The 10,619-nt window shown below is 49.6% G+C and overlaps 1 long non-coding RNA gene across 1 annotated transcript; it reads left to right on the plus strand.

Moving 5' to 3' along the window:
* The first annotated feature begins 8,397 nt into the window (after window positions 1-8,397).
* Window positions 8,398-10,346, plus strand: LOC121020093 (uncharacterized). Its single transcript, XR_005785930.1, has 2 exons — window positions 8,398-8,636; window positions 9,259-10,346. It is a non-coding gene; the product is annotated as an uncharacterized LOC121020093 (long non-coding RNA).
* The last annotated feature ends 273 nt before the right edge of the window (window positions 10,347-10,619 follow it).

The raw sequence follows: 10,619 nt of genomic DNA on the forward strand, positions 1-10,619 counted from the left end.
CGGTCCGTGAGTTCGAGCCCCGCGTCGGGCTCTGGGCTGATGGCTCAGAGCCTGGAGCCTGTTTCCGATTCTGTGTCTCCCTCTCTCTCTGCCCCTCCCCCGTTCATGCTCTGTCTCTCTCTGTCCCAAAAATAAATAAACGTTGAAAAAAAAATTTTTTTTTAAATATACCTCGTTGATTCATTAACACTGAACTCACAGCCACCATTGCTATGACTCATGGCTAAACAAAGCTTATCTAGTGTGCATGATTTCCCCACAAGACACACGGCAGCCTCCTTACCCTCAGTAGATACAGCACTTTCACTCTGTGCTTGGGGGGCCGTGTTGGATAGCCGGATCTCCAACAAAAAGCACCAAAATGGGGGAAACGTGGCATTAAGGAGACGTGAAAAGGACATCTGCTTACAGACGAGACAGGAAAGCAGAGCGTTGCCTTGTTTGCGGCTGGGTGACTCAACGTTTCTGCTTCTCTGCGTATGTCCGAAAACGACCAACACAAGTATTGATTTCGGGGTTATAAATACGTGTTAGCGAGTAAGCAGATTTGCAAAATTCGAATAATGAGGACTGACTGCGCACAGACACTGGAATTTGAAGTTTCTGTGATTCTCATGTGTCACAAAATATTCTTCTTCTTTTCATTTTTTTCCCCCCAGCCATTTAAAAGTGTGAAACCTATTCTTAGCTTTTAGGTTGTACAAGCACAGGCGGTGGGCCTGATTTGCCTATGGTTTACTGACCCCCCGCACTGGGCCGTCAACCTCCTTGTTGTTGAGATTTCTGGTGGGGAACAGAGACCGAGGGCCTTCTGATCAGGATGGGCTTCTGCCCCGTGACTCTTCTCGCTTGGGTACAAAAATGAATCCATCCCATATTCACTGTCTAACACTAAAATGGGGAAGCAACAGGGGTGCCCGGGTGGCTCAGTCGGTTAGGCGTCCGACTTCGGCTCAGGTCACGATCTCGCGACCAGTGAGTTCGAGCCCGGAGTCAGGCTCTGGGCTGACAGCTCAGAGCCTGGAGCCTGCTTCCGATTCTGTGTCTCCCTCTCTCTCTGTCCCTCCCCCTGCTCATGCTCTGTCTCTCCTTCAAAAACAAACATTAAAAAATTTAAAAAAAAAAAAATGGGGAAGCAATAATGCCCCTTAAATGCCAGGAGGGTTTGGTTCACTTGCGGGACACAAACAGGCAAGGAACGAGTTACTTCCTGAGAGTGCCCGACGTACCAAGTTACGCCCAGTAATCGCCTCCATCAAAATGATGCCAGAGCTGAAAGAATCCACACATTATTTGAAGCCAACTTCTCTCCTTCCTAAAATTCCCTCCATCCTTGGAGTGTCTATAAATGGAACTTAAAAAGAAAAAGAAAAGAAAGAACAAGAAATGCCAGTCTCTTTCTCGACGAGTAGACACGTCCCTTCTGCGTTCAGCACAATGCAGGTCATTTATCCCAATCGTGTAACCGGTTCTGAATGCTCACAGGGCAAACACGAAGCAGGGCAGAAATGACAAAATTTGCTGAAATGTCTTTGCCTCCTGATCTTTAGTTTGCCCACTGGCCCCTGCTGCCGAGTTCTCAGGAAAAGCCCAGACATGTCAGAGGAAGATGGCTTCTCAAAACTCTTCCCGAGACAGATACGGAGTCAGAGTGATGAAGAAAACTGGCATCGTCCAATAATTTCAGAGGCAGCGTTTCCATGTGAGGCTGGTTCATACCTTTGTCTTTCTGCCCTGGGGTCGACAGCTAGCCAGTGGCCCCTGGAAGGGGAATTTCAGTGTGGAACGTTCGTTCGTTCGTTCAACAGACGTTGCCGGAGCTCCCACCAGCTCCCAGGGTCAAGGTCTGCTTGCCCTGATCAGCAGGAAATGCCCAGCATCGCTCGCTGTTTTTGCACCAGATCTTTCAAAACCAAAAACTTAAGTTTTGGTCAGTCAGTCGGATCAACACGCGTAATCAACACGATTACGTTAATTGGCAGTTTCAGCCGTTAAAGGAACCGCACCTCTAAACCTTGTGTTTGTGAGCCAAGAGATTCGTTCTCCCTCTGCTCTCTCGGAAGCCTTGCCACCTTCGTTGAACATGGTTTTCTGTCTGTTCCTTCTCTGCAACATTTGGCTTTGGCCACAACCAAGAATTAGTTGACCACCTCTCAACTAAAGTCAGCTGATGTTAAGCGCTTCTTAGCAAGTCTTTCAAAGGTGGAGGGGTTGTCTTGAGCATAATAGGATCTGTAGTCCAAAAACATGGTAACCCCCTGCTCCCCTGTCAGATGACAGGGACCCACAGGCTGAGAAGCTGGCTTGTCCCACCCCACAGTGGCTTCTTCTCTTTGGAAAGTACACTGTGTAGGGGCGCCTGGGTGGCTCAGTCGGTCGGGCATCCGACTTCGGCTCAGGTCATGATCGCACGGTTCATGAGTCCAAGCCCCGCGTCGGGCTCTGTGCTGACAGCTCAGGGCCTGGAGCCTGCTTCGGATTCTGTGTCTCCCTCTCTCTTTCGGCCCTTCCCCTGCTCATGCTCTGTGTCTCTCTGTCTCTCAAAAAATACGTAAATGTTAAAAAAAATTTTCTTTAAAGAAAATACACCGTGTAAGGAGGCGCACAGATAGCCTTGGATCAGTTTGTAAAACCCGAGAAAGCTAGTTCCCTCTTACCAACATCTACCCCTCCGGCTCCTCTACCCAGTTCATCCAAGAGAAAGTTTCTAAGGAACCTTCTGCAGGAAGGAGATGCCCTCATTCCTGCAGGCCAGCTAGAGTCATGGCTAGGCACAGCGGCCCCTCGATCGTGGGTCCATTAGCAGATTCTAGAGATTTCCTAACCAATCACCTATATGTACTGGGGCTGGAAAGCTTAAGACCGGAGTTTCCAGTCACCCGGCACCTAGCGTCTCACAGAAGCAGTTTGGAATACAAATCTCATCACTTGGCACATTCGTGGGCAGGAACTCCAGTTGGCGGGAATCTAAAGAAAGGGGTCGGTCTCTTGGACTGTGGGAGTAGAAGCTGGTATTGCTTTAGACAAAAGATACAGCCGTTTTGGAGGGAGGTTTTGTAACGTGCATCAACATGTCGAAAGCACACGAATTGGACCCAGTGGCTCTCCTTAGAACAGGCGTCCCTAGACTATGGCCCGCATCCTGTTCCCGTGCAGCTCACAAGCTAAGCACGGTATTTATGTTTTTACATGTTAGGGGAAAAAACGAAAAGAAGAATGATATTTCATGACCTATGAAGATGACGTGAAATTCGCATTTTAGTGCCCATAAATGAAGTTTTATTGGCACACAGCCGTGCTTATTTGTTTGCATACTGCTGGTGACTGCAAGCTGTGTACGGGGACCATATATGGCCCACAGCAGCATTTACGCTTCAGCTCTCTGCGGAAAGTTTGCTCACCCCTGTTTGCCAGGGATGTGTTCTAAGGAAACTACGGGAAGGTAACGCCCATCAGAAGGGCACCAGTTCAACAAATGATGGTACATCTGTTCAGGGGCAGGTGTAGATCTATGGAGAAGGTGATGCAGAAAGAGATCACATGCATTTTATTCCCAGGGACGTGTTCCCGATCATACTGCTGTATTTTTATTTAATGTTTATTTATTTTAAGAGAGAGGGACAAAGTATGAGCAGGGGAGGGGCAGAGAGAGGGGGAGACACGGAATCCGAAGCAGGCTCCAGGCTCCGAGCTGTCAGCACAGAGCCCGACGCGGGGCTCGAACCCACGAACTGTGAGATCACGACCCGAGCTGAAGTTGGATGCCCAACAGACTGAGCCACCCAGGTGCCCCACTGCAACTTGACTTTTTAACCTTAGGGTTTCTCGCACCCTGCACTAGTAACTCCTGCAATGATATTTTCTTTTAAAGAGACATTGTCTTAAAATGAAAAACGTCCCAGTTGAGGCGCGTTCTACAAAACACCTGAGCAGTACTTCTCGGTACCGGCAGGGTCATCAACAGGGAAAATACGAGACCCCGTCACAGCCAGCAGGAGCCTCAGGAGACCGAGCGTGATGCGGTGTCCTGGGTGGGACCCTGGAACTGAGTAAGGACACTAGGGAGGGACCAAGGAAACAGGACCCAAGGGTGAACGTCAGTTAATAATTATGTAGCAGGAGTGGCCCGTAACTGGGACACGGTGTGCCAGTGCTGATGTCAGATGTTAGCCAAAGGGAGACAGAGGGCGGGGTAGAGGGGAGCCCTCTGACTGTCTCTGCGCCTTCTCCGTAGATCCAGATCTCGTCTGCGATGGAAAAGTTTATGTCGACAGAATGGAAAATAAGGTTTCTGTGATCTGTCTGTGGCAAAGGTAAATCCATCGGCCAGGCAGCGAATGCAGGGGGCTCAGGGGCCACACGGGGCCAGGAAATTCCAGCAGAGTGCAGGCCTTCATAATCTGAGGATGGTGTGTGTGTGTTTACAGGGAGGGGGGGAGGAGGGCTGGCGCCGGGATTTCCTATTGGCGCCGTAAGGAACGCACAGCTCCACGGGCGCGAGTCCCACCCCCACCAACCAGGCTGAAATCAAGGTGGAGGCATAGCGATGTTCCTTCTGTGGGTTCTCGGGAAATTCTCGTTCTTGGCTTTTCCAGCTTCTACAGCCCCCCCCCCCCAAGTTCCTCCGCTCGTGGCCCCTTCCAGCGTCTGCAAAGCCAGGGGTGTCGCGTCTTCCCGTCCCCGTGGCTCTGACCCTTCTGACTCCCTCTTAGAAGGACCTTTGTGATGATGCTGTGGCCACCCTCGTGACCCAGCATGAGCTCCCGTCTTGATCTCCGTCAAGATCCTTTATCCCATCCGCAAAGTGTCTCGTGCCCTGCAAGGGGACACACTCACAGGTCTCCAGGGATGAAATCATGGGCGCCTTCTGGGGAGCCGGCCCGCTGCCCACCTCTGCTGGCAAACCAAGCCTTTCCTCCATGCTGTAATTTCATACATTGATCGGCGTGGTGCTGGGCAAGTTTCTTCCCAGGCTGGACCTCAGCTTCCTCTTCTGTAAAAGGCAGGTGCCTTCGCTTCGTCTTCCAGCTCTGGGATTTCTCCTGTAAAGATGTTGGTTCGGAGCAGCGTTTGAAGCCTGTGTTCCAAGCCACCCCACATCCCCTGAGGTCGGGAAGGCGGGCCAAGGACACTGTCTTACCCACACGGGTTTGTGGGTGACGACCCTGAGTCGCTCACCTGACGGACCGGACAGCTGTTACTTTGGTGCTTTTCGTTTCTGCAGTTGCTGTTCTGTACACGAGCCCTTTCTTTTTTTAATTTTTAAAATGTTTTTATTTATTTATTTATTTAGGTCAATAGCTTTTATTTATTTATTTTTATTTTGTACTTTTTTTTTTTTTTATTTTCCAAAATTGACATCCAAATTAGTTAGCCTCTAGTGCGACAATGATTTCAGGAGTAGATTCCTTAGTGCTCCTTCCCCATTTAGTCCATCCCCCTCTCCCACAACCCCTCCATTAACCCTCAGTTTGTTCTCCATGTTGATGAGTCTCTTCTGTTTTGTCCCCCTCCCCCGTTTTTATATTATTTTTGTTTCCCTTCCCTTACGTTCATCTGTTTTGTCTCTGAAAGTCCTCATATGAGTGAAGTCATGTGATATTTGTCTTTCTCCGACTCACTAATTCCATTTAGCATAATACCCTCCAGTTCCATCCACGTAGTTGCAAATGGCAAGATTTCATTCTTTTTGATGGCCGAGTAATACTCCATTGGATATATATACCACATCTTCTTTATCCATTCATCCATCGATGGCCATTTGGGCTCTTTCCATACTTTTGCTACTGTTGATCGTGCTGCTATAAACATGGGGGTGCATGTGTCCCTTCGAAACAGCACACCTGTATCCCTTGGATAAATGCCTAGTAGTGCAATTGCTGGGTCATAGGGTGGTTCTATTTTTAGTTTTTTGGTTTTTTTTGGAACCTCCATACTGTTTTCTGGAGTGGCTGCACCAGCTTGCATTCCCAATGTTTTTTATTTATTTTTGAGAGAGAGTGAGAGAGAGAGCGCACAAGTGGGGGGAGGGGGCAGAGAGAGGGAGACACCGAATCCGAAGCGGGCTCCAGGCTCCGAGCTGTCAGCACAGAGCCCAACGTGGGGCTCAAACTCCTGAACCGCGAGATCATGACCTGAGCCGAAGTCGGACGCTTAACCGACGAAGCCACCCAGGCGCCCCTGTACATGAGCTCTTTCAAACAGAAATTTGGTTACTGTGATGAAAACAAAAGATGAAGTAGTTTGAAAATTTTTCCGGCAATGCCTCCTGGCGCTTCCTTCTAGGGCACGGATTAGAACGGGCCTTTGGCTTAGAACCTCTAGAGGTCTGGGTCTAAAACCCAGCTCCAGGCCAGGAGAACTTGGGCTAGTCCCAGAACTTCTCTGAGGCTCAGTTTCCTGCTCTGTCACAAGGGAACAATAATTGTACCTACTTCGTAGGGTATTTGGGGAAAGAATCAGCTAAAGGATGCAGGAAAATTGCCTGGCAGTAGAGGCACAGTGAAATCACAGAGTTGCTCCTGGATGTGTGTTCACTGCTCACACACTTCCTGGAAGACGAGTCTCTCCTCCTGCCCAGCTTCAATAGTTGCAACTGACAAACCAAATATTTGCCTTAACATCTAGCACATCTTTCCCTGCAAAGAAACACCATAGCTTCTCAGCTGGACCCTCACGTTCAGAGCTGCGGTTTAAAAACAGGACAAAAACAAACAAAACAAACCCAAGACAAGGCAAAACAAAGCAACATCCCCGACCAAGGAAGATCTGTGAGATGCCGTTTGTCCTGAGGGACGTGGCTAATGCCACCCAACGAGGAACCCACACATTTAAGCAGCAACATCCACTAGGAGGGTGTTGTGCTGTTTAAATTGCTGAAGGAGGCATTTATTTAGACAGAAGCAGAAAGAAATTTCTCTCTCTCTCTTTTTATGTATGCATCTGGTGTTTTACATTTCCCTTTCAGCACTATTTTTCGAGCGGCCACAGATTCTGATGTGCTGTGTTTTCATCTTGATTCAGTTCAAGAATTTTTTTTTTTAAAGCGAACTCTACACCCAACTGCCCAACGTGGGGCTCGAACTCACGAGCCTGGGATCGAGAGCTGTATGCTCTATAGGCTGAGCCAGCCAGATGCTCCAGAAGGAGAAAGAAAGCAAAGATGGGGAAACAACACTGTTCCTCTCTGCCTTTATGATTTCCCTGCAGTGTGGGCTCAGCTCATAATGAGAACCCCGAGGAGAGAGGCTGAAGGGCCACCGGGATGGCTTTGTGGGGACAGTTGGACAGAACGATGAAGAAGGGGCCAGACTTGCCTGCTTCCACATTCCATTAGGCCACTTCCTGGCTGTGTGACCTTGGGCAAGTGGCTAAGCCTCTCTGTGCTTTCATTTCTTTATAGGGGGTAGGAGTTATCTTCACCTTATAGGGATGCTCTGATGATGAAGAAGGTGAATGTATGGAATGTGCTTAGCCTCACGCCTGGTACGTAAACAGTGCTTTAAAAATGTTAGCTGTTTGGGGCACCTGGGGGGCTCAGTTGGTTAAGCGCCCGAGTTCGGCTCAGCTCATGATCTCGAGGTTTGTGAGTTCGAGCCCCGTGCCGGGCTCTGTGCTGACAGCTCGGAGCCTGGAGCCTGGAGCCTGCTTCAGACTCTGTGTCTCCCTTTCTCTCTGCCCCTCCCCCACTCACGCTCTCTCTGTCTCCGTCTGTGTCTCTCTCTTTCTCTCTCAAAAATAAATAAACATTAAAAATGTTAGCTATTGCCTGATATTTTTCCTTTTACGTGCATGCACTGGCTTTTTTCATCGAAGACAGATGCTTAGGCAAGAGGAAGGAGTTAAAAGTCATGAGCAGGGGGGCGCCTGGGTGGCGCAGTCGGTTAAGCGTCTGACTTCAGCCAGGTCACGATCTCGCGGTCCGTGAGTTCGAGCCCCGCATCCGGCTCTGGGCTGATGGCTCAGAGCCTGGAGCCTGTTTCCGATTCTGTGTCTCCCTCTCTCTCTTCCCCTCCCCTGTTCATGCTCTGTCTCTCTCTGTCCCCCAAAAAATAAATAAACGTTAAAATTAAAAAAAAAAAAAAAAAGTCATGAGCAGGTAATTCACTAACGGAAAAATGCCAGGAGTCAAAACACTACATAAAAAGATGTCTGGCCCCACCGGATGTCTGTGAAATGGTCATCAAACACCCCAAAGATGTCGGCTTTCACCCCTCAGAGTGGCAAAGTTTTAAAATACCGGTCCCGTTTTGTGCCAAGGAGGGCACAAGGGAGTGAGCATCCTCTTACATCGCGGGGGCCACCACTGGGCAAAGCGAAAGCGCGACGAGGACTCTGCTAGAACGTGTGTTTATACTCACTGTGGGGAGCTTACAGAGAAACGCAAGTGTCCGGAAGGGTGGCCTGACGGGGAAGTTCCCTGCAGCATCGTCAGCGCAGAGCCCGGAAACGGCCGGGACGTCGTGTGATCTTGGCGCGTAAAGGCATTGTTGGAACTGCAGGCGTGGATGCTCGCAGGTGCTACCGACTGACCCCTTTCTCTGTACCAAACGCTGCAGAGAAGGCTCTCTCTGCACGTGTGACTTGCATTTGCCACAACTCACGACGCGGATTTGGTTATTGCCCTAATTTTGCAGGTGAGAAAATGAAGGTGCTTGGGGGTAAGCGGGTCACCCAGTGTCTGGAGTTCGTGGGTGGCGAGTTGGACTTGGATCCACCATCCTGTGCCGGAACCTGAGCTCCGAAGCTCTGGACTGTGACCTCTTGGCCCTGAAAAAGAAAGAAAGTTGCAAGAAAACGGGCTTTTATAATCCAGTGTTAAGTGACAAACACAAAACTAAGCGGACTGCCCTGTCTACTCCCTAAACTTTTTCCCTCCATTTTTGTTCTGATCATTCATTGCACATGTGCACACGCGCGCACACACACGCACACGCGCACATGTACACACACCCACATGCACACCACACACGCACACAAGCACGCGCACACAACGGACGCACGCGCGCACGTGCACATGTACACGCATGCGCACGTGTGCACACGCACACATGCGCACGCACCCGCACGCATGCATATGCCGCATACACGCACACACATGCACGCGCACACACGCGTGCATGCACACATGCACGCGCACACATACACACGTGCAGGCATACATGCGTGGGCATGCATGCAATGAATGAGTGAGCGCGTCACCTTCACCTTAACCCTTGATAGCATTCAGCCACTAACCGGGTCATTGGGTTGGGGCAGGGAGCTCCGTGTTCTGGTGCTGGTGACCGACGAGGTGGACAAAGTGGGTTGGAAAACCCGCATCGGGAAGGACGACAGGCCGGCAACAGCCCCACCGCCTCTCTTGCCGTATCGACCGCGCACCTGCAATTAACCACACCGAGACTTAACAAATCTGCAAGCCACATTTCTTTCGGCGGCAGCGTGGAAGGCTTTTGCCAGCTCCTAGCTGCGTAAATGAGAACAATGCGCTGTTTTTAAAAAGGACGTTTTAAAACCTGCGGACACTTGAATGAACATCCAGCTTGGAGCCCCACAGAAGACAGAGACGCTGGCTGCGTGCCCCGTTAACACCCCTCGCTCCTCTGCTGTGGTGGGAGCCACCACTGGCCTCTCCAAGGCGTTCTAGAAAGAACAGTGGTTTTTGTTTTTTTTTTTGGCGGGGGGGGGGGGTGTCAAACTCACCACCCGGAGAGCAAGTGTCGCGTGCTCTGCCCGCCGAGCCAGCCAGGCGCCCCGAGAGACAGCAGTGTTACAAAACAGGGGTTTGCCTTCAACACCTCATCCTCATCCAGATTGGACGCCCCAAATTCCCACCGCAGCCCACGCAGCGAGGTTGCGGCGCAATCGCTGCAAACTGCTTTCTCGTAAAAATAGAAAGAAAATGTTGGCTGCAGCTGCAGTTAATTTACTTCTGATGAGTCTAACCTTTCCTTCTCGGAGGAAGTTGTTTAGCGGGAGGGGAAAATCGGTCACAATATTGTCTTATGACTGTTTATCTTGTGAGCCCAAGTGATACTGATTGCAAATATTTATGCGCATTTTTAAAAATCTCAGCTAACGTTTGGAATGCTTTTTTTTTTTTTTAAGAAGAGTGAAATCAGATTTCAGGTGGATTTAGCAATTTTGGAGGATTTCAAAGTCGTAACCAAGCTTCCTCTACCGGCCCGCTGGCCCATTAATCGCCTAAATACAGCAATTAGGCAAACATGATCAAAATACAGAATCTTACCATTTTGTTTGGCTTGGGAAGTCTTGTCTTGGTTTTAAATGAACATTATTAATGACTAGTCTAGAAATTGAAGTCGTCCTCTTGGCTTAGGTTACATAAAAAAAAAAAAAAAAAAAAGACCTCCGAATGAGAAAACTTTGCATTTCTCTTAGAAACGCTGCTTTCCTCTTAGAGAAATGATTAGCTAAGGGTCAAAGGCAAAGTTCTAGATGGCACTTTCTCCCGCAACCCTGGGCGGAAAGAGCTACATTGTCGCTTCTAATTCTTCTCCCCAAAGGTAACCGCTTACGGATCTACAGTTAGGTTCCCTGGCCTCTGAAGAAGACACTGGGAAGGGCAAGGGGTTTCATGTCATGGGGATCTCGTTGGC

This window comes from Herpailurus yagouaroundi, unplaced genomic scaffold (assembly GCF_014898765.1).
Source record: "Herpailurus yagouaroundi ecotype Mexico unplaced genomic scaffold, PumYag 246, whole genome shotgun sequence".
Classification (NCBI taxonomy): domain Eukaryota; kingdom Metazoa; phylum Chordata; class Mammalia; order Carnivora; family Felidae; genus Herpailurus; species Herpailurus yagouaroundi.